This window comes from Hyperolius riggenbachi, chromosome 11 (genome assembly GCF_040937935.1).
Source record: "Hyperolius riggenbachi isolate aHypRig1 chromosome 11, aHypRig1.pri, whole genome shotgun sequence".
Lineage (NCBI taxonomy): Eukaryota > Metazoa > Chordata > Amphibia > Anura > Hyperoliidae > Hyperolius > Hyperolius riggenbachi.
The window spans coordinates 43,641,733-43,665,163 of record NC_090656.1 but is presented as its reverse complement, the minus strand read 5'-3'; the positions used below and the strand labels follow the sequence as shown (position 1 = coordinate 43,665,163).

The 23,431-nt window shown below is 44.7% G+C and overlaps 1 long non-coding RNA gene across 1 annotated transcript in view; it reads right to left on the bottom strand.

The window, feature by feature from the left end:
- LOC137538303 (uncharacterized) overlaps positions 1 to 21,730 on the bottom strand; it is a 67,872-nt gene extending 46,142 nt beyond the window's left edge. The window contains exon 1 of the long non-coding RNA XR_011024743.1: positions 21,619 to 21,730. This is a non-coding gene — a long non-coding RNA (uncharacterized lncRNA). The remainder of the gene's footprint in view (positions 1 to 21,618) is intronic.
- Between the last annotated feature and the right edge of the window lie 1,701 nt (positions 21,731 to 23,431).

Here is a 23,431-nt window from a genome sequence, read left to right as displayed (position 1 = left end):
TACAGATAGATACATTCATCATATCCTAGCCATGCCAATCTTCATGTTGCGTTATAAGCTCATGATTAGACTCCCTCTTGAAGTCAATCAGGTACCTTCTTCCTAACTACGTTACACTAAACTACATATGTACAGCATACATTATATCAGATTACAGAAAGGACGAACATGCTTAGGTCCCAGTCGGCCTTGCGAGCTAGTGCAGAAGGAAGAAGCAGAAGTGAGTTCTCCATTGCTCGCTCCAGATTTAATACCGGCTAGGAAAGAGTTAAATATGACATCATCTTCGCCACCCCCTAAATAAGTCTATTGGTGGACTCACTTGTGGTGTCATCATACACACCTACTCGATTAATAATCGATGAGGCACTTGACCCAGATGCGGGAATGTGAATGTTTAGTAAATATGGCCAATGTTTACTGTTCCTGTCCTGTAAGTGGAGGTCAGAGTAAACCGATGGCCTTCTCTTAGGAACATGTTCTCAGTATCTGCGTGTATCTTCTGCTACACGCAGACCCTGAGATGCCTCTGTCTATTTTAAAGGCATACACTGCGGACAAGCCTTTTACATAAAACTCAGGCCAAGTAACTGAGGCCTACTTAAATTATAACAATCCCCCCTAAAACGGCTTGACCCGCAGATCCCAGCGTCTGAACCTCCCAGTACCTGGTTTCTTTCTTGTATGTTTCACTTTTCGATGTTCGTGCTCACACAACTTCTCTGCTCTAGGCGGTTACCCCTGGAAGAGAGAGAGCAAGACCTCTTGGTCTTCCTGTAACCAGGCTCTCTGGGGAGGCCCTACTTCTAAGTCCCTCAATACCACATGCTCAGCATTTGCGTCACTTGCGTATCACTCACAAACTTGCATGACCACAGAAAAGTGAAACTCGTTTGGTTGTTACAAAACGGAGCAGTGCCAGGTGCCTTCTAAAAGAGCGCCTTTATACAATCAGCTCCTAGGTACTACTAAACCTATACCCGTAACCCTGTATATCCCTTAATTTAAACTATTGGTTCCGGAGATTGTTTATGAGGCACCAATCTCTGGACCGGTTAATTTATTTTACGTAATTTTAACCCGCAACCTCACCTGGATAACGATGCCTAAAGTTGTCATCCCCATCCAGACGACCAGTGGGTGTAGAAAGAACTTTGGAACTGCAGATGCCCCGTCCGAGTGTCCCTGGAACATCACCGGAACCTTTGTCCACCAGGGCAGACTGGAACTCACCTGCTCATTTTTGTGTTCTACCTCGTTAAGATCACCTGTATCATGGTGAAATCTTACCTCTAACTTAGTGTACTGTTTGTTTAACCTTTGTAACAAAATGTGGCCGTCTTGGATCAAACCCTGTTCCCCTTTGTCCCATGTCGTGTTCTCTTTCAGGACGGGAACTACCCGTGAAACTTTGACCTTTAGAGTTCTCTTAACAATTTGAGAAACAACGTCATCAAACCTGGATGACAGGATCCATATGGGATCTCCACTCACACAATATGTTCCCCTTGGAAACTCCCCCTTATCGGAACAATTATGAGAATATACCTTGAATGTATCATTAGACCTTATGTTAAAAACCAAACCTTTCCTTCCGCCACCGGAACTATCGGTTGGGCTTCAGGGTGGATCTTTTGAATGGTAGCCTCGCACTCTGCGTTATTGAGCCTGCAGGCATCTTCACTAAATTTGACTTGCCCCGGCCAACGCAGGTACTTCTGCAAGAATTGCCCACATGAGGACAACTCTACTTGTTTCACCTCCCTGTCTAGCACCAAAAAAGGTTGACCTCTCAGGTCCTGGTGTAAGACATGGGTTGAGGTGGGAACTAAGGAAGTGGCGGTGCCTAAAGGAATGTTGCACCGTTTCCATTTGTTCACCCAAACATCTCGAAGCTGCCATGCAAAAGATCCTTCTCCAGAAAAATTAATATACCTCCCCTTGTCCAATCTTTCGCTGACAAAATATGTCCCCAGCTGTCCTGATTGGACCTCTTCCCCCCTTACGTCCTGAGGCACAATATGTACCTGAGGTCGGGAAGACTGTACTCTCTGCAATCTTTCGATTAAGAGTACCTCTATCACTTACCCAACTCTCATGAGGATAAGCTGTTGCATATGGACTGTGTAATATCGTCCCCTGTTGTGACCCGTGTGGTGTGAATGGGGTTCCCTGTGTGGGCTTTCCCTCCCCCGGGACCGCTCTCCCCACCCTCTTTGTCACCTGGAAATGTGGCTTGATCTCGATTTTTACTTCTTGTTTCGAGAACCTCCCACCTTTGGCTTTCCAGCCTTTACGTGTGTATAGTTGTTTCAGAGGCACTCTCTGTTGGTAGCTCCAGAGTGTGATGTGGTCCCCTGCGTCTCTCTGGTAAGAGAATTGACGCCTCCTGCTCGTTCCTCTCCAATCTGGACCCATCTCACTCTGCATAACCAAGACAAGGTACCCCTGAATCACACACTCCCCCTTTTGCATGTACCCATTGTACTGCAATGTACCTTTTAACAAACCTTTGGATCGGTGCATTGATTCTGGGAGTGTGGCATTCAATAGCAGATTTACACTGCCATTAAATTCCCACTGCCCGCACACTTGACCCTTCAGACCTTTCACCCACATTGTGCCATGAAATTTGCTTTCTCCTGGCACAAGTGCTCCTTTCCTCCGTCCCTGCATGGTCCATCTGTGCCAAGCGGAGGGAGGTGTGAAAGGATCAGTACCTTTGTCACCCAACATTAACATGCTTGGGCCTTGCATTCTCATTAACCCCTTATTATACATGAGAATGTCCTCTCTTCGTTCTCCTAGGACGGAATGGCAACCTAGGATCACCATCAGCATGGTACACTTCATTATAAAAGCACCACCCTGGGAAAGAAAAACATTAGCACTTTGCATTATGCTTTGCTCCGACAGTTTTGTTAGTCTCTTTCCGATTTCAGGAATCTCGTGGTTTAGTCTCTTTCCAATTTCAGGAATCTCGTGTTTTAGTCTCTTTCCGATTTCAGGAATCTCGTGTTCCTCCAAGCTTAGATTGGCATCTGGAACCTTTCGCTTATCCGACTGACATCTCCAGCTTTGCTGCCAGCACGGCATCCGTCTCAAATCCATATTGCCAAACACCTGAAATCGAAATACAAACAAATCAATTCTTATTAATGATTTGGGATTCGCCCTGCGGCTTGTACTCTTTACACTTTAAATTGATCAATATATACCGTAATTGATCTCGTTGCTTTATGGTTCTCATGAACTCTGTTTACTCTTATTGGTAGATTGGAGTTAAACTTCACCCCCCTACCTCAGTACTATCTTCAGTACTTACCTGTTTAAAATATGCTCCCGCGGACTTCACCTATGGAAGCTCGCTTCACCTTTGGAAGCTCTCCCCCATTGCAGCTCACTCCACATCCCCCCTTATCTGTCCATGCGCGGCCGTCGCATGCACAGATTACGGATGCCACACCTGATGCTGCTTTGCAGGCGAGCCTGCAATGCTCTTACTCATTATCGCATTTCCTTGTCTAGAACTTCATCGCGATACCAGCTCTGCTAGAAGTTCTGTGTGTTGTACCCTCTGACCAATGTTTGCCGTGCCACCACCTAAACTACCAAAAAAAACTGGCTGCCTCCCTGTAGGAAGGAGCACTTTGCACTTAAACTACACAGGGTGCAGGGCTAAGCATACCAGCGTCACATGCCTGTATGCAGATCCCTGAATGCCCACATGGAAGGTAGTCACATGGCAAACAGCGTACTGATACACTGTCACTCTGTAAACGGCAATTCTATCATCTGTATAATTGCCCCATGAACTGTTGTCCGTCCTTGTTCTTTGTGCTACAATTGATAGGAGCTGGAAAAAACATATTCGACCAATCAGTGGACGAAAAAAAACGCACACAAAACAGCTCCAGCCCAGCATAGACCTCTCAGTCCAGCTCTGGTCCTATTCACGACAAAACCGGAAAAAACGTTACCGCTCTGCAGAAGCGGCGACGGAAACACGAATTGGTCAACTCCCTTTTTTCCAACTCCGGCACCCCCTTTGATGCGCTGTCCCCCTTTCCTTCTATTGGGAACTCATGCTGCACCACCCATTAAGGTGCCTCACTTACAGGAATAATCCCATAAGCAACACAGTACAGACCCATTTCCGATCTGTACTGCTCCGTGTGTCCCTGCACCGAGCTGGGAAACACTTCCTATTCTGGCATTCCTGTCCATGGACTCTGGGAAAAACTCTGGGGAAATACTTTGAGAACCGAGACACACAGGAGAACGTCTCTGTATTTCTACCCCCCTTCCTTTCAGCTGCTCTGCCCGGAGCCGCGAGCACAGCCTGACGTGACGTGGATCCCCCCAGCCCCTCCTCCCCCCTGCCATGACGTGTGGGGGCCATGACTCACGGGGGCGGGCTCTCTCCACTGCCGCCATTTTGAGTCCTGGACTGCCAGCCAAGATGGCTGCTCCCATAGCAGCCTCTCGTTCCTATAGACCTAGGAGAGAGAACAAAATACAAACAAACATGCCTAGTCACACACAGCATCTATCCACAGTGCACAAAAATCAGCCTCAGCATTCCTTCACGTCTCAGCTGTAATCCGAACTGCAATCAGACATACGGATCCCCAGAGACGTAGGAATCTTTCTCACTCTATCACAGACATAACTAAGAACCGCCCGACTGGAAATGCGAGAAACGTGCAGAACATCTCACAAACAGAAAGACACTCGCTTTCCTCCTCTCTCCCCTCTCTCCCCCCCCATCCAGCCCCAACAGACTGAAGCACCGCTGGCTTATCTCCTGCTGCGGGGGACCCCCCCCCCCCTTTTTCCCAGCCTCTGTAGAGACGGGAAGAGAAGAGAAGAGAAAAAAAACTTCTTGCCAGCACAAACATGCCTGAGACAAATGCAGAGATAACCACTCCGTAAATATACAACACAGGAAGCTTGAATCTGAAGAGGGAGAAAAAAAAAAAACCAAGCACATAAACCAGACTCCCCCCTCCCACCATGCATGGGAGAGATGAGAAGCCCGCAGCCACCATGCTGCACTTAACACAGAATGTACACATTAACACATTAACCTCTCCTTGTTATAATACCCAAATACAACACAGATAAGGCCATACAACAACGTAAACAAACTTGCCTGAGCAGCAGATTCTTCGCAATTCACCAGCATTCCGCAACTTTTCCCACGAAACCTCTGTGGACACCGGAACGTCAGTGGGGGGCATCCACCTTCCCCCACAGCGGCTCAATCTCCAGCGGCAGTTGCGAGCAGCCGTAGCCTCGGAGAGTTCCTTCTGACCCAGGTTTTTAGGCTTGTAACTGTGTGCACATGCAGTTACAGTGTAACGTCCAAGAGTTTCGCCGCTGATTTTTCGAATCGCTGCCGTGTGCTTGACTCCCGCACACATCCCACACCACTTATCAGTATCAGCTTGATAAGCTTTACTGTCTGCGTCCGTCTATTCCGCTTGTCTTGCTGTGGAATATCCTGAAAACTTCTTTTTCGGCCCCGGCCCGTCCACCTGTTTTGCTAAACAGGGAAGGGTTTAACGGCACCACTGTTATAAACTGTTCTTATCACCTTGCTTCGACACCATCGTCTCACAGACTGTGAGATCACTTGACTCTCCACACAGCAAACAGGATATAGACTTGCTCAGGCTTCTTTCAATGTTTCCGTTATTTATTCAAGTCACAGGAATACAGATAGATACATTCATCATATCCTAGCCATGCCAATCTTCATGTTGCGTTATAAGCTCATGATTAGACTCCCTCTTGAAGTCAATCAGGTACCTTCTTCCTAACTACGTTACACTAAACTACATATGTACAGCATACATTATATCAGATTACAGAAAGGACGAACATGCTTAGGTCCCAGTCGGCCTTGCGAGCTAGTGCAGAAGGAAGAAGCAGAAGTGAGTTCTCCATTGCTCACTCCAGATTTAATACCGGCTAGGAAAGAGTTAAATATGACATCATCTTCGCCACCCCCTAAATAAGTCTATTGGTGGACTCACTTGTGGTGTCATCATACACACCTACTCGATTAATAATCGATGAGGCACTTGACCCAGATGCGGGAATGTGAATGTTTAGTAAATATGGCCAATGTTTACTGTTCCTGTCCTGTAAGTGGAGGTCAGAGTAAACAGATGGCCTTCTCTTAGGAACATGTTCTCAGTATCTGCGTGTATCTTCTGCTACACGCAGACCCTGAGATGCCTCTGTCTATTTTAAAGGCATACACTGCGGACAAGCCTTTTACATAAAACTCAGGCCAAGTAACTGAGGCCTACTTAAATTATAACACCGTCCACCTAAACTCACAGGCCGAACAAGGAGAGCGCTGATCAAAAATGCAGTCAAGAGGCCCATTGTGACTCTGGACGAGCTGCAGAGATCTACAGCTTAGGTGGGGGGATCTGTCTATAGGACAACCATTAGTCCTGCACTGCACAAAGTTGGCCTTTATGGGAGAGTGGCAAGAAGAAAGCCATTGTTAACAGAAAAGCATAAGAAGTCCTGTTTGCAGTTTGCCACAAGCCATGTGGGGGACACAGCAAACATGTGGAAGAAGGTGCTCTGGTCAGATGAGACCAAAACGGAACTTTTTGGCCAAAATGCAAAACGCTGTGTGGGGTGGAAAACTAACACTGCACATCAATCTGAACACACCATCCCCACTGTCAAATATGGTGGTGGCAGCATCATGTTCTGAGAGTGCTTCTCTTCAGCAGGGACACGGAAGCTGGTCAGAGTTGATGGGAAGATGGATGGAGCCAAATACAGGGCAATCTTGGAAGAAAACCTCTTGGAGTCTGCAAAAGACTTGAGACTGGGGCGGAGGTTCATCTTCCAGCAGGACAACAACCCTAAACATAAAGCCAGGGCAACAATGGATGGTTTAAACCAAAACATATCCATGTGTTAGAATGGCCCAGTCAAAGTCCAGATCTAAATCCAATCGAGAATCTGTGGCAAGATCTGAAAACTGCTGGTCACAAACACTGTCCATCTAATCTGACTGAGCTGGAGCTGTTTTGCAAAGAAGAATGGGGAAGGATTTCAGTCTCTAGATGTGCAAAGCTGGTAGAGACATACCCTAAAAGACTGGCAGCTGCAATTGCAGCAAAAGGTGGTTCTACAAAGTATTGACTCAGGGGGCCGAATAATTACGCACACCCCACTTTGCAGTTATTGATTTGTAAAAAATGTTTGGAATCATGTATAATTTTTGTTCCACTTCTCACATGTACACCACTTTGTATTGGTCTTTCACGTGGAATTCCAATAAAATTGATTCATGTTTGTGGCAGTAATGTGACAAAATGTGGAAAACATCAAGGAATACTTTTGCAAGCCACTGTATTTCTCCCACCCAGCAAGGGTATGTGTAAAAATACACCCAAAAACACATTATACTACTTCTGAGTATGGCGATACCACATGTGTGACACTTTTTTGCAGCCTAGGTGCGCTAAGGGGCCCAACGTCCAATGAGTACCTTTAGGTTTCAAGACTACTCCTCACGGTTTAGGGCCCCTAAAATGCCAGGGCAGTATAGGAACCCCACAAGTGACCCCATTTTAGAAAGAAGACACCCCGAGGTATTCCGTTAGGAGTATGGTGAGTTCATAGAAGATTTTATTTTTTGTCACAAGTTAGCGGAATTGTATTGTTTGTTGTTGGTTGTTTGTTTTTCACAAAGTGTCATTTTCTGCTAACTTGTGACAAAAAATAAAATCTATGAACTCACCATACACCTAACTGAATACCTTGGGGTGTCTTCTTTCTAAAATGGGGTCATTTGTGGGATTCCTATACTGCCCTGGCATTTTAGGGGCCCTAAACCATGAGGAGTAGTCTTGAAACCAAATGTCTCAAAACGACCTGTGAAATCCTAAAGGTACTCATTGGACTTTGGGCCCCTTAGCGCAGTTAGGGTGCAAAAAAGTGCCACACATGGTACCGCCGTACTCAGAAGTAGTATAATGTGTTTTGGGGTGTATTGTTACATATACACATGCTGGGTGGGAGAAAAATCTCTGTAAATGGAAAATTGTGTGTAAAAAAAATCAAATCTCATTTACAGAGATATTTCTCCCACCCAGCATGGGTATGTGTAAAAATACACCCCAAAACACATTATACTATTTCTCCTGAGTACGGCGATACCACGTGTGACACTTTTTTGCAGCCTAGGTGTGCTAAGGGGCCCAGAGTCCTATGAGCACCTTTAGGTTTTACAGGGGTGCTTACAATTTAGCACCCCCCAAAATGCCAGGACAGTAAACGCACCCCACAAATGACCCCATTTTGGAAAGTAGACATCCCAAAGTATTCACAGAGGAGCATGGTGAGTCCGTGGCAGATTTCTTTTCTTTTTTGTTTGCCACAAGTTGGCAGAAATGGAAACTTTTTTTTGTATTTTTTTTTGTCACAAAGTGTCATTTTCCGTTAACTTGTGACAAATAATAAAATCTTCTATGAACTCACCATGCCTCTCGGTGAATACTTTGGGATGTCTTCTTTCCAAAATGGGGTCATTTGGGGGGTATTTATACTATCCTGGAATTCTAGCCCCACATGAAACCTGACAGGTGCTCAGAAAAGTCGGAGATGCTTCAAAATGGGAAAATTCACTTTTTGCACCATAGTTTGTAAACGCTATAACTTTTACCCAAACCAATAAATATACACTGAATGTTTTTTTTTTTCCTCAGACGTGTAGCACAATAAATTTGGACAAAAATGTATATAGAAATTTTACTTTATTTGAAAAATGTCAGCATAGAAAGTTAAACTTTTTTTTTTTTTTTTGACAAAATGCATGTCTTTTTTGATGAATATAATAAAAACTAAAAATCACAGCAACAATCAAATCCCACCAAAAGAAAGCTGTAATAGGGACAAGAAAAGGAGGCAAAATTCATTTAGGTGGTAGGTTCTATGAGCGAGCAATAAACCGATAAAGCTGCAGTGGTCTGAATGGAAAAAAAAAGGCTCTGGTCCTTAAGGGATTAATGACTGCAGTCCTTAAGTGGTTAAAAGTGACAGTGAGCCCCTTTTTTTTTTTTTTTTTTTTTTTTTTTTTTTATATATATCTTTAAACCCTACCAGACAAAAAAAAAACCCCTTGCGTCACCTATACTTTGACTTAAGATTCATGGACGCCTGTACTGCGGTCCTTTCTTAAACGCTCAAATTACAGCTCATTATTATTATTGATTTATAAAGCGCCAACATATTCCGTGGCGCTGTACAAAGTAAGAATCAAACATGGGGTACATAATAATACAGACAATGGTGTACACCAATATACAAGCTCATATAAAATGTTATTCTATTGTAATGCACTAAAGTTATGTATGAATGCCAGTTTGCATACTATCTCAGCTGTGACTAAGGAAGGGCAGTGAGATGAAATTCTTAGTTGATGCAGGATTATGTAAATGTTGTATGAAAATGTATGGAGCTTGAAAATGGACGAATCAAATCGTGCAAAGGTGGAATTTGCTTGGTCCATTTTCAAGCAGCACACATTTGCATATAAAATTTGCATGAACACAGAATACTTTGCATCTCATTGGCCGTCCCTACTAGTGACACATCTGCTCTTCAGGCTTTATTCTTACTGCCAAGATGTTATAAAAGATTCATGTGTACACATCAGATATACAGTCACAATCAGATATGTATATTGGATTTTAAAAATACTGTGACAACTTGCAGCAACACTAGTAACTGTTTGTCTTTTTTAATTGGATGTATTACTTACCGTAGTTTTCTTGGACTAATAACTGCTTTTACTGTATATACAAGTTATTTATGATTGTTATTATCTGATGAATAGAACATTTTATCGTATTTTTCTTTTAATAACCGATTACATTTATAAGGAGACGGTAGATTTTTTTTTTTATGACTCTGACTTCAGGTACCCAAAAAATGCTCCAACTCCACATCCCTGCTCTAAATTAACTGGCAATTAAGTAGTAGCCGTAAGTAACTGTACGGAGGAAGTAGCAGATGGATGATCCAGAGCAGTTTTGATTAACCTTTTCACCCTGGTGGAACATTTCAAATAATTTTTGGATCTCAGGGACTCCCTGTATTAGCGGAGGGAGTCAGGATTTATTTTGCAGGTGGCTCAATCTTTAAGGCTACTTGCACACCAAGACGTTGCGTTAGGTGCTATGTTAAGGTCGCATAACGTGCCCCTAACGCAAGGCCTGGTGCTCTTCGATGTGGACGTCAGAGTGAGCCGCGTTGTGCAGCTCACTCTGGCGTCCGTGATGCGTACTCTTGGACGCATACGGCATCACGTGGTCCCGCCGGCCAAATGCCGCACAGAGTAGCCGCACCAGGAAGTAAACACTGCACGTCACAACGTGCAGTGAATATTAATTAGCCATGTGCCTGGCTGCTCTCCGCTCCTCCCCAACATGACTGCGCATGTGCAGACAGTCTAACGCGGCTTAAGCCGCTCTAACGCCGTAGCATGCTGCACTTTCGGGAGAATGTGCAGCGTTACATGTAACGCAACGTGGGCAGTGTGAACAGCCCACTTGTGTTACATTGCTGTGCGTTGGGGGAGCGTTACAGGATGCACTATCGTGCGCCTGTAACGTCTTAGTGTGTAAGCAGCCTAAAATAAGGTGTGGCTAAAAACGTATTAACTGTAGCAGCCTCTTGTTTAGTCCCCATTCCATGTTCCACCTCTTTAGTGCTCCCTATAACAGTAACCTGTGGTAGTGTTTCTTATAGTGCGCCCCTATAACAGGGCTTTTTATTATACTGCATCACCATTATACTGTTGGTTGTTACTGCGCTCCTTATTATACTGCTCCCAAATTTAGTCTGTCCTTTGAGGAACAAAGGAGGTACTTTTTCACTCCGCCAACTGAGGCCAGGCTCACCGGAGGAAGAAATGCCCGGGAACCCTTTCAATGTCCTCAAGGAACCCTGGTGCAGAGGCTTCCCCTGATCTTTCTACATTCCTGAGCTGGGGCCCTCTTAAAGAGAATCTGTACTGTGAAAATGTTACATAAATAAACGTACCAGCCTGTTTGTTGTCTTCTCCTAGCCCCCTCTGTGACATTTTCGCTGCTCCTGCTGCTTTTCTGGTGATAAAATCACTGTTTTATTCATTGTTTTTTGTAAACAATGAAGATGGCCGCCAAACAGACAATACATCATCAGAGCAGGTGCCTGTTTGCAGAAGCTCCTCTCAAATGTGACTTGATTGCTGGAATGTTACTCCCATGTGTTTCCTTAGCTGCTTGTCTGAGCTCTGCACTGATCTCTCTGCATTCACAGCAGTTTGAAATGTCTCAGCTCCACGAGCCTTGCAGAGACTCTGGCTGTGAGCAGAGACAATGGCCTCAATTCACTAAGATCATGCTGGAGATAAGGCAAGAGAAAACTTACCTCCACACAGTGAGAGAGTTATCTTATCTCTTCATTCCTTACTTTACCTCCTCTGTAGTTAATTTACCTCCTCTTTAGTTATTTTCACACACCGTTAATTAAATGCCTGCCTTTAACTCTGCAGTTATTTTAAGGATTGAAGAGTTAACTTAAAGACAGAAGAGTTAACTTTAGGTTTGCCTGAGGTAAAATGTTTCCTGAATACTACATGCCTTATCACCATGGTAACAACTCTAGAAACGTTGTTAAAAACAGGAAATAAGCTTAGTGAATTGAGGCCATTGCCTGTGACTCGTACACACACAGTAGAGCCTGCAGGGGGTGTGCATAATGTCCCCCTATCAAAGCAGAGACAGTGCATTCCTCTTTGTCTCGACAAGGCTTGACAAGAAAAGATTAGATCTATTACAGAGACAGAGCAACTAGAAAAGGCTGCAATAATCCAGACCACATTAGAACAGGTATAGAAACTTATAGGATAGTAGAAATAAGGCTGAACATTTTGTTAGTCTAACAGTATTTGATGAGTGCAGCCATACTATGCAGGTGCGAAGAATGGCCCGCACCTGCACAGTAGCACGGAGGGAGCAGTTTCTGTATGGCTTGTTTCTCCATGCACAAGCGATTGTGTGCTACTGTGCAGAGGCCAACTCACTGGTGCCTGTACAGTGTAGCAGCACTTAATGGAGGGGAGGGCGGTCACAAGGATGAAGAGGGGTTGTGGAGGACCTGGCAAGCCTTGAAAAGCTTACCCCTGCTTGTGGTATGTAACTCCCCCCTTCCCTTGACTACAGGTTTGCTTTGCATATTTACTTGTTGAGTTGAGGTGATGTATTGTAGGAGTTCCTTCTTTCTCACAATATCTGCAATTAACTTCTGTTTTAAAGAAGCATATACAATAAATTATATATTGGATGTGTCAAATACTGTTTACTAAGGTAAAAGTTGTAATAACCATAAATTGCCACAAGATGTCACTGTTTAACAATAATTATCATTAGAAGAACTACAAAAAGGTATTCTCATGGGCTGCTGCAATAGCGGGATGGTGTGTTCTCATGACCAAGAAGCACCTGTATTATAATCAGAATCAGAATCAATTTATTTTCGCCAAGTAAGTTTGCACCTACAAGGAATTTGTCTTGGCAGTTGCTTAACAAACACAAACAAAAAACAATACAAGGACAGACAGTGTGAATATTACAAGTTAAGGACATTATAAGTATAGTGGCAGTAAGCAATGTGAGAATTGTTCATGTTTAGTTCTGTGCTGATTACTTTCAGTCCTAGCAGCTCTAACGTGGTTCAGCATTAAGTATGGCTACCGCTTGAGGAAAAAAACTGTTCCTGTGTCTGGAGGTTTTGGTAGCGATTGACCGGAATCTTACTCCTGAAGGCATGCGCTGGAAGATGGAGTGAGCTGGGTGAGAGGGGTCAGAGGCAATTTTGGTCGCTCTCTTTCTGCACCTGCTAGTGTAAAGATCCTGCAGGGAAGGTAAGCTACAGCCAATTATCCTTTCCGCTGATCGGATGATGCGCTGCAGCCTCCCCTTTTCTAATGCTGAGCAGGAGCTGAACCATACAGTCATGGATGATGTTATGGTGGATTCGATGATTGCAGTGTAGAACTGCACCATTAGCTTTTGAGGTAGGCCAAACTTTTTCAGCTGCCGCAGATGGTACATTCTCTGTTGTGCTTTCTTGACAATAGTGGCAGTGTTGTCCCATTTTAAGTCGTTTGAGATCGTGGACCCAAGAAACTTGAATGACTCTACTTGGGTTATTGTGGATCCATTTATGGTTAAGGGGAGGTGCTGGGGGGGAGATCTCCTAAAGTCTATTATCATCTCCATGGTTTTGAGAGCATTTAGTTCTAAGTTGTTGCTGCTGCACCAGGAGGAAAGCTGTCCCACCACATGCCTGTATGCAGACTCATCCCCGTTTTGAATGAGACCAACAACTGTTGTCGTCTGCAAACTTCAGAACCTTAACAGATGGATCTGTGGCGATGCAGTCATTGGTGTAAAGTGAGTAATGGCTGCAGATAAGCATCTCGGCTAATTTAAAGGCACAGAATGTGCACATTTGCAGGGCCTAAACGAACTACACTGCTTTGCCCTGCAGGAGTTTGTCCATGCAAAAATGTTTGCACGTTAACAGGGCATGTAGGAAGAGGGGCAGGACATGCAGTGCACCAAGCACACTCATTGCCCAGAAGCATCGCAACTGCACACCATGGATGGTGGGGGAGCAGGGAAATGCAGACATAAAGACTGTGACTCACATGAGGCGCGGAATACTGCGTATGCGCAGTCCCATGGCTGGGAGCCTTCTGCACATGCATAGTTAAGACTAACTGCGCTTGCGCAGACTGCTATGGGACTGTGATGGAGGAGGCCCAGGAACTGACAACCCAGCTGTATCCACAGGAGCACAGCAGATTGGCCCGGGAGAATGGCGGGGGAGCTGACGGACTAGAGGGAGCTAGGAAAAATTCCCAGGTCCCTAACACTAACCTACCCTCTACCTACACCTGACACCGCATTTAGCAAACTTCGCTAACCAGTGTCCCCTCTAATACCATCATAGCTATTCCTGCTGCTACGGGCACCTGCTCCAGGTAGCCAAACTACAACAGAGCTGTTGTGCTGCCCCAGCGCCCAAATAACCAAATAGAGACACTAATTTTAAATAAATGTTAACATGGGCACCTATAGTGGCACCCAAATTACCTGCTGGGGTGGGGGATCACTTTGGAAGCTCTGCCTCTGGTGCTTGGGAACCTTGTCATCAGACCCACTGAAAAATACCCCCAGGTATCCAAAAATGTTCCCCTTTTGTCTGAAGATATTAAGTTGGTTGGCTACTTTTGCACAAAAGTTTGTTTTACCTAACGGACAATTCGCTTTGTTTAGCATAATTGTAGTCATGATAGTTTCAGGAAATTTAGGTAGAGAAATGCCTTCTAACGGACCAACAAGCTTTTTTTTTTTTTTTGGGAAGGGTGGGGGTTATTTTTTAGGACCACTGTTGCAAAAATCTTAAAATTTAAACTACATATACACACATACAAATACATTTCTTCCAGAGTAAAATGAGCCATAAATTACTTTTCTCCTATGTTGCTGTCACTTATAGCAGGTAGTAGAAATCTGAGATTACCGACAGGTTTTGGGCTAGTCCATCTCTCCATAGGGGATTCTCAGCATGACCTTTATTCTTTATAAAGAAACACCCTGAAAAAGATTTATACAATGATGCTGGCCTGCCTCCCTGCTCACCGTTCACTTTTTCGGCAGTTGGACAGAGCAACTGCCATTCACTAAGTGCTTTTGAAAATAAAGAAATCCCTGAGAATCCCCCATGAGGTTACAGGCTAATCCAAAATCTGTCGGTTCTGTCAGATTTCTACTACCTACTGTAAGTGACAGGAACATAGGAGAAAAGTAATATATATATATATATATATATATATATACACACATACACACATATACACGTGTACTGGTATTTTAAATTTTAAAATTTTTGCCTCAGTGGTCCTTTAAGAGTTTTTGTTTCAGGTATATTTGACACAGAGTAGCACAGAAATGTTCTGTAAATACTATCAGGATGGGGCAGCTGCTCTCTGTATTGTAACATGTGTACTTCTGCCCTGTTATGGCTTTCTGATGATTTAACCTGTAACCTCTATTGGAATTAATATATTAGCTGGTGCCCTTTTGCCTGCAATACTTCCTTATAGTAAAATGCATGTGAAACAAAAACAAGTCTGTCTTATCACACAAAGTGCATGCTCCATTAACACTATTCAACTGGCTGTTTCTATTGCCTCATATCTTTTTCCAAAGGTATTTGCTGATTGCCAAGATTAGTTTTTTTTCTCAGACTGTTTCTTACATGAACGTTACTCATGAAATCAGTGACTCAACATGCGCAAGATATTTTTTGAGCATGAATCCAGCTGGCCGTGCTGTAAGCAGAGCTCTAAGAGGAGTCTGCCTTCAGTTCTGCCTGACTCTATTAGGCCCCCTTTTTAAGGATGTGTATTGGACAAACTGCAGCAAAGGAAACCAGAGATGAACGCTTTTGGCACAAATAAACATATCCCCCCAATAGATTTTATAAAATAATTACTACACCTGGTATTTTCGCCGCTCTGGTGTGCCCTTTTTTTTTTTTTTTTTTTTTTTTTTTTTTTTTTTTTATATACTATAACTCCATGCAAAACATAGTTCATCAGAAAAACATATTATTTAGTGGGCTGTGTGCAAAACAAAATCTCCTTTTCTAAAAACCTCAAGTTATGACTAACAAATATAGATTTAAAAAATATATATTTTACAGTATACCCTTACATTAGCAGGTACAGGCAAAGCACCTTCCATCTCATAACCGCTCTCCGTGATGCTGCAATTATACAGTAAACAGTAAAGCAGAGCCAGAAGGGGGCAGGCTTGGGCTTGAGAAGAAAGTCTCAGCTAAAGCCAGACTGAATGCTCAGTCTGGGATTTTATCAGGGCTGATAACAAGCAGGCTGAGCGGTGAAGGATGAATCAGAGCACAGGGTAGGTGTTTTCTTTAATGTTCCCACTGATCTGTATGGTAAAAAACATGAGGGTGCTTTTACACTTTAAAGAGGAACTTTAACCTAGGATTGAACTTCATTCAAATCAGTAGCTGATACCTCCTTTCCCACGAGAAATCTTTACCTTTTCTCAAACAGATAATCGAGGGGGTCTGTATGGCTGATATTGTTGATAAACCACTCCCACAGTGTGATGTAATGACCATGGTCCTGACAGTTTCCTGTCTGAACCTCGTTGCATTGTGGGAAATAACCGCTTTTTCCAACTGCCAAGCAAACCGTATCTCCCGCTGTGCATAGAACTCTCCAAACAGTCCATACAGATCACCTGGCAGAACTAAAGATGTTGCCATCTGATAAATTTCAGAATGTAAATCAGGGAAAGCAAAGATTTTACAGTGGGTAACACTGATGATATCATTTCAATTTATAAATGAATATTAACATCAATAAAATAGCTTTTTTTTTTTTTTGACATTTTCACTGCAGTTCCTCTTTACACCTCTCCTTTTAATCCCAGGAGAACCACTTTAACAAACAAAAAATACAAATAAAAGAATGAGTTCCCACCTTCCCCCTTTTACACCATGTAAGTTGTGTTGAACTGTGAAAAAGTCACACTGTGCGGTACTGCTGCAGTGCTACCATGCGGGGAGGCGGACAGTACAATGAAAGTACGTAAACGCACAAGTTACCCGGTTAATTTTTTTTTGCACCTTTTCATACCCTATAACCTGGTAAAAAATCATGCTGCCAGAGAGATCTGCAGCAGTTCTGCAATCACTCAACTCCCTGGCTCCAGTGCTCTAGTTTTCCCTCCGGCTGGCGCTGCAACTCTCAAGTGAGGTTGCCGCCTGTCCTCATGACGACAGCTGGCGATCTCACCAGGAGGAAGCAGAGCCTCGGAAGAAGAATGGTGGCCGACGTCAGGATCCCCTGGGAGGTATATAGAAATGCCCTGTACGCGCATTGCTCTGCACACAGCCTCCGGCCGCTACCCCGAGCAGAGGTCGGGATTACCACTCTTAGCTGCAGTTTTCCGCTCTTAAGCCCAATCTACACGATACGATTCTTTGTGCGATTCGATTAAGATTCTATTTACGATCCGATTAAATCCGACATGTCCGATTGGGATTCAATTCAATTTGCCAAAACAATGGCAAATCGAACTGAATCGAATTCCAATCGGACATGTCTGATTTGGCTGGGGATCGCCGATCTGCCTTACGGCGCTGCTGCGCAGCAGCGCCGTACAATGTAAACAAAGCGGATTATTTCCGCTTGTGTTTACATTTAGCCTGCGAGCCGCGATCGGCGGCCCGCAGGCTATTCACGGAGCCCCCCGCCGTGAATTGACAGGAAGCAGCAGCTCGCGCGAGCGGCCACTTTGCCGACGCGCGGTATGAGTGCGCGGTCGGCAAGTGGTTAAACAATACTGGTTGCCTGGCAGTCCTGCTGATCTCTTTGGCTGCAGCACTGGCTGAATCACACACCTGAAACAAGCATGCAGCTAATCCAATCGGACTTCAGTCAGTGCACCTGATCTGCATGCTTGTTGAGGGGCTGTGGCTAATGCTGCATACACACTTGAGATAAAAGTCTCTGGAAAAGGCAAGATCACAGACCAATTTTACCCCATTCCGTGTAGTATGAGAGCCATACTCTACACAGTCTATTCTATGGAGCTGCACTCCCCATCAGATAAAATCTTTGCAAGATGCTGCACACAAAGATGCCCTTACACATTCAAAAGATCATTATCTGCAAAAGATCTCTTCCTGCAATAGATCCATTCCTGCAAAATGCATTCATAGTCTATGAGATCTGCAGATCCTCATACACACCTTGTTTAACAGACTTCATCTGCATATCTGGCAATCATCTGCAGATCTGAAAATCCATCCTGGTGGATCTGATCTGCAGATGATTGCCTGCTAAACAAGGTGTGTATGATGATCTGCAGATCTCATAGACTATGAATGCATTTTGAAGGAATGGATCTATTGCAGGAAGAGATCTTTTGCAGATAATGATCTTTTGAATGTGTACGGGCATCTTTGTGTGCAGCATCTTTCAAAGATTTTATCTGATGGGGAGTGCAGCTCCATAGAATAGACTGCGAAGGTATGGCTCTCATACTACATGGAATGGGGTATAATTGGTCTGTGATCTTGCCTTTTCCAGAGACTTTTATCTCAAGTGTGTATGCAGCATAAAAGTATTAGAGACACAGGATCAGCAGGAGAGTCGGGCAACTGGTATTATTTTAAAATCCACATCCTTCTCCGTTTAGGTTCCCTTTAAAGGAAACCTGAAGTATGTAAAATAATAGTTTCACTTACCTGGGGCTTCTGCCAGCCCCCTGCAGCCATCCTGTGCCCAACCTGTTTCCCAATGATCCTCCAGTCCTCTGCTGCAGCACACCTTCAGTTTCTTTAGTCGCCGCCTGTGCGATCCTGGCCGCACGCATCCTCATTCACGCTGTGGTCACCAGGAGCATCCTGCACAGGCACAGTATAGATTTTCTCATGCTGAGCTTGTGCAGGATGCTCCTGGCGACGGGAGCATGTACAAGGAAGCGCGCAGTGGACGTCGACTTGTAACTCAGTGAAAATGAAAGTGCACCGCAGCGGGGGAAATCACCGTTTTAACAAACTCTGAGGTATTTGGTCAGATGAGATCATGTAATGAGGTTTATTTGGCTGTTGTTCTGGCAGACCTGGTCTGACACTGACTGTCCTGGCATTCTGAGCTTGGTACACCAGTGGGCATACCTACCATAAAGCTGCAGGTGCTCACAGCATCCAGTGTAACCATGGCTAGGGGTGCTGCTGTATTTGGGCAACATTTGAAAAAATAGCAGCAGGCAGTGTAGGGGACTGTACTACTTCCTGCACTAGATGTAGCAATCCTCCTTCCTGTCCCGTGGGCAATGTGTATCCTCGCTAGGGATGATCACAGATATGCAAATTCTTCTGAGTTGATGCACATTTTATGCAACTTTTTGGTGCAAATGTATGCAGCTTGAAAATGGACCAATCAATTTAAACCTAGGTTTAAATTGATTGGTACATTTTCAATCTGCATACATTTGCATAAATATTTGTATTTTTGGAAGAATTTGCATCTCATTGATCATCTCTACAGTACTCCTTGCTCTCTACACAGCCTGCAATGAGTGAATGTGCAGAGCAGCAGGGTGAGTAGAGAGAATGATTGCTGTGCTGCAGCTGGGACGGTGGCAGGATGTGTTTAGTGCTTCAGAAGTTGCCTGTCATTAGTAGCCAAGTGCATTGGCTGCTGTAATACCAGAGTGCCCTAGACTATTGATTATCCTGATCAGAGCAATTAATCAATAATGCAGTGCAGTGTGCTGTTGCAGAAGCCGTGATACAAGTGCTGACAGCCAACTTCTGTAGTGAGCAGAGAAGCAAGCTCCAGGCAATTTAGATTAACTTGATTGCAGGTAATCTTATCTCTTTTTCCAGCTCCCCCTCCCACCCTGTTGTCTTCCCCCATGACCCTTTTCTCTTTTCAGATTTTAGTGGCTTCTATTAAAGCAGGATTGTCACCATAAAAATCAAATTTCAACAGCAACTGGTCTGAGTGTATTAAGTGATAAAGATGCTAATCCTGCATTCAAAACTTTGCCTGCTGTTATGGTTTGGAGTTATCACATACTTTAGGAGCACTGGCCCTTTAACAGTCAGTGCCAAACAGTTGCATGCTTTGGGTTCTTTTTATCTATAATATGTCCCTCCTCTTCCCTTTATTTCCCTGCCTAGCTGCCTATCTGAAACAGGTTCCTCTGCTCACTTGTGTTTACAAGCAAGGCTGAGGTGACTTAGCGATTGGAGGAGAAAAGAAAAAAAAAGTTAAGGGCGGAAATAACATCAGGATTTAGCCTCAAACTTTGGGCAAAAGCCATGGTTCCCACCAGAAAATGAATTCTCTTCATTTACTATATAAAATTCACTGAAATCAAAACGTGGACAGTACAATACACGTGTGATGTAACAGATCAAGTATTTATATATGTTTTTTCCCTGGCATAGTATGGCTAATCCTACTGCTTTTGTCTCTGCCAAACAGCACTGGTGATGTCTGCAGTTTTCCACTTCTTCTCTCCCACCAGGCTCTCTGTCTTGTGCCTCAACCTTTTTATCCCTCTCTTTCGTGTGTCCCCCTTTTCTGATTGTCCCCAGAGGAGCTCACAATCTAATCATACTATAGTCATAGTGTAATGTCCTACCATATTATTGTGTATTTATATAGCACTGACATCTTCTGAAATGCTGTATAGATTACAGTTTCATAACTGTTAGCTTCGTCCAGAATCCTGATGACTCCTTTTCCCCAAAAATCCCCCAAAATTTGCAGCGACACGCTCGGCTCTTTAACCATCTTAGCGGTATGGACGAGCTCAGCTCGTCCATCACCGCCGATGGCTGCCGCTCAGGCCCTGCTGGGCCGATTTTGACGAAATAAAGAGCAGCACACGCAGCCGGCACTTTGCCAGCCGCGTGTGCTGCCCGATCGCCGCCGCTCTGCGGCGATCCGCCGCGAGCAGCGGCGAAAGAGGGTCCCCCCAGCCGCCTGAGCCCTGCGCAGCCGGAACAAATAGTTCCGGCCAGCGCTGAGGGCTGGATCGGAGGCGGCGGACGTCGGCTGACGTCCATGACGTCACTCCGCTCGTCGCCATGGCGACAGGAGAAGCCAAACACGGAAGGCTGCTCATTGCGGCCTTCCGTGTTAATTTTGGCCGCCGGAGGCGATCGGAAGAACGCCTCCGGAGCGCCATCTAGTGGGCTTTTATGCAGCCAACTTTCAGTTGGCTGCATGAAATAGTTTTTTTTTTATTTACAAAAAACCCTCCCGCAGCCGCCCTGGCGATCTTAATAGAACGCCAGGGTGGTTAAGTTCAGACAAGTCGGCAACATTTTCAAAGGTTTGCTTTTACTTCACAGCATTCAGACACAAGTTCACATTAAGGCCACGGAACTAAGAGAATTTCAGTTTTATGCAATTTCCTATAGTATTCTGAGCTCTGCTGTCTGCAGCAATTGCATAGTAACAGTATTGCATGCTGGGAAGCTCTCCGGATGCTGCCTGTGTCACTTCCCTGCAGACACTGGCAGTGGTCTCTGCAGCAGAATCACGTCACTGCAGCCTCCATGTAAAACATACAGGAGGGTTTCCGAAGGGCTCGGCGTACGAGGAGACGACTTACACTCTCATGGATTTATCTGCAGACCAGTAAACCAACAGCCCTCACAACGCCTGTGTGAAGAATCTGTTGTCATGACAACCATGATGTCACCATCTCTTTAGCCAAGTGTGATTTTTTTTTTTCTTTTGGTAAAGAACAAAAATAGACATTTGAAGTGACAAGCTGAGTTGCAGTGTTTGCTTCTTTATCACACCGAGGATCACGACTTGGCGCAAGGTGTTTAAACTCTGGCACAAGCTAAGATTGATCATATCAGGGCCTAATGCTCATGCTGGAGTAAAGATATTCCAGCAAGCCACTTCTGTTAGTGATAAACATTTTATGAAAAAATAGAGGGAGAACTCACTCAAGGTGTGTGTTTTCTCTTTTTGCTGGTCTGAATATTTCTTGCAATGACAGAGGCAAGGCCGAGGCCTACACAGAGTGGAGCCGGATCGATTCTTCTTTCTAATTTCAACTGCAGGCAAGCAAGAAAGGCAAAACAAACATTGGCCTCACAGATGTCCCGCCCCTGGGTGCATTAGGGCACCAATGGGGTGAGGACTCATACAGGATGGCTCTTCCCATTGGCTGGCTCCTTCGCTTCTTGTAGTTTACCACATGGCTGAGATGTAGCTAACGTTAGCTCAGAGATGGTTTTAAAAAACAGATACTCGGTTTAAAAGCTTGGTGAAATTTGCCTTCTTAAAACAGAAGGAAACTTGCAATCATTGAGCTATAAGTGAATATTTGTGGTTAACCACAATGCACCACTACTGAATATGCAAATGATCTCTTTTTGCCCCTGTAAGCCTGGCAAGCACTCAGAACCGCTGGTGTATAGCAAGCCTATAGCTTAAGGCTACTTTCACACCAAGACGTTGCGTTTTAGGGGACATTAAGGTCACATAACGTACCCCTAACGCAACCCCTGGTGGTGTTGGAATGGACGCCAGAGTGAGCTGCGTTGTGCGGCTTTTGGTGCACCTTTTTTGTCTGATACTCTGCGGGGACCACGTGATCGGAACACTCCGCATCACGTGGTCCCACCAGCCAATCAGTAGCCGCTCCAGTAAGTAAACACTGCAGTAGTGATGGGAAGTCGGGCTCTTTTCAATGAATTGATTCAATGAATTGAGCTGAACTTCCCATCACTACACTGCAGTGCAGTGAATATTAATTAGCCATGTGGCTAACAATAGCGGACTCTCCCCTCCTCCTCGCCTGCTCAAAATAAAAAATAAAAAAAACACACACAATACTGAGCATGTGCAAACAGTCTAACGTAGAACACACAGCACGCTGCACTTTCAAATAACGTCCAGCGTTACACTGTAACGCAATGTGGGCACTGTGAACAGCCCATTGATGTTTCATTACTGTGAGTTGGGCTGCGTTACAGGCTGCTCTAACGTGCGCCTGTAACGTCTTACTGTGAAAGCAGCCTTAAAGGACAACTGAAGCAAGAGGGATATGGAGGCTGCCATATTTATATTCTTTTAAGCATTACCAGTTACCTGGCTGTTCTGCTGATCCTCTGCCTAATACTTTTAGCCATAGCCCCTGAACAAGCATGCAGCAGATCAGGTGTTTCTGACATTGTCAGATCTGACAAGATTAGCTGCATGCTTGTTTCTAGTGTGATTCAGACACTCCTGCAGCCAAATAGATCAGCAGGGATGCCAGACAACTGGTATTTAACTACTTAAAGACCTGCCCACACTAATTGGCGTCAAGTCCTGGGTCTGCATTTTGCAGGAGATCGCGCGCAAGTTGCGTGCGCATCTCCTGCTCGGGGGCGGAGCACTTCCCCCTCTTCAGTCTCCAAGTGGCTTTTGCCGCTTGGGAAACTGTTAGACAGCGTGATCGCCGTCTATTTACACAGTACAGCGCTGCAATCGGCAGCAGCGCTGTACTTGGGACAGCCGTGCCTGGGGGACAAGAGAGCGATTGGCTCTCATAGGCAGAAGCCTATGACAGCCGATTGCCGTGATTGGCTGGCAGGGGGAGGGAGGGGGGGGGCGAGAGGGACAAGGGGGGAAAATGCAAAAATACACATTTTTATTAGCAATAAATATAGATAAATATTTGTAAAAAAAAAACAAACAAACAACTAGGGGGCGATCAAACCCCACCAACAGAGAGCTCTGTTGGTGGGGAGAAAAGGGGGGGGGGATAAT